Raw genomic sequence first — 957 nt, forward strand, 5'->3', positions numbered from 1 at the left:
CCCCCCCCCGAGTGCACAAATTTTTGTGCACCGGGCCTCTAGTCTATATATAAAAGGCTAATATGCTAAGTGTCCTTCCCTCCACCCAACGGATCGCTATGACGCATACTGACCACCAGGGGGCAGATGCTCAATGTAGGAGCTGCCATGACGCACAGAGAAATGGCACCATGGACCTGGAGCCCACAAAACAACACTCAGCTTCCCCCAAGTGGGACACAGGCCCACCACCATCCCGGAGAGACAGCCCACCAAATCGCAGCTGACGCTGCCAAAACCCCATAGCAAAAATGCAGCCCACAGCCCAGCCCAGCCCAGAAACGGCTCTATGGACGCCAGGTTATGATGTCATGTAGCAATGCCTGGCTTCCTCTCCCTAGCGACTAGCCTCCTTGCAGTTTCTTCAGCCCAGGAACATGACTTGTTTTATAGCCAGGTGCAAACACTTTATACTGTAACCAAATGCCTGTGAAGCTTTTTCCTGTGCTTCATCTCATTTGATCCTCACAGAAATCCTGGAGTAGGTAGATAGGAGACTCGATGGAGTCCTATTTTCTTTTCATTAACTGGAAAAAACAGAAATTTAGAAAGCTTAGAAACTTGACCTGACTGAAAAGAAGTAAGAAATGGTGGACCTTGAAAATGACTTCAGGTTTTCTCACTGCTCAGAATATAGTCAAACATTGCTGCAGTTTTTTACCTTTTGTTCTCCCTGCATGATCTACAATAATAATGTGCTTTGTGTTGATATTTACTGCTGTGTTGCTGACAATTACCCTAAAGAGAAGTTGGGGTGCTTCACTGGGCTGGAAAAAGTTTACCTAAATCAGAAAGCAGGTCTAATTAAGCAAGCTTATTCTATAGCTATAAAAGACTAAGTTGACTCATGCATGCAGGATACTTATAAAGCTCTCACTGGTGCCAATCGCATATGTGTTTCAATCTGTCATTGTCCAT

Source organism: Myotis brandtii, unplaced genomic scaffold (assembly GCF_000412655.1).
Source record: "Myotis brandtii unplaced genomic scaffold, ASM41265v1 scaffold154, whole genome shotgun sequence".
In the NCBI taxonomy this organism is placed as follows: domain Eukaryota; kingdom Metazoa; phylum Chordata; class Mammalia; order Chiroptera; family Vespertilionidae; genus Myotis; species Myotis brandtii.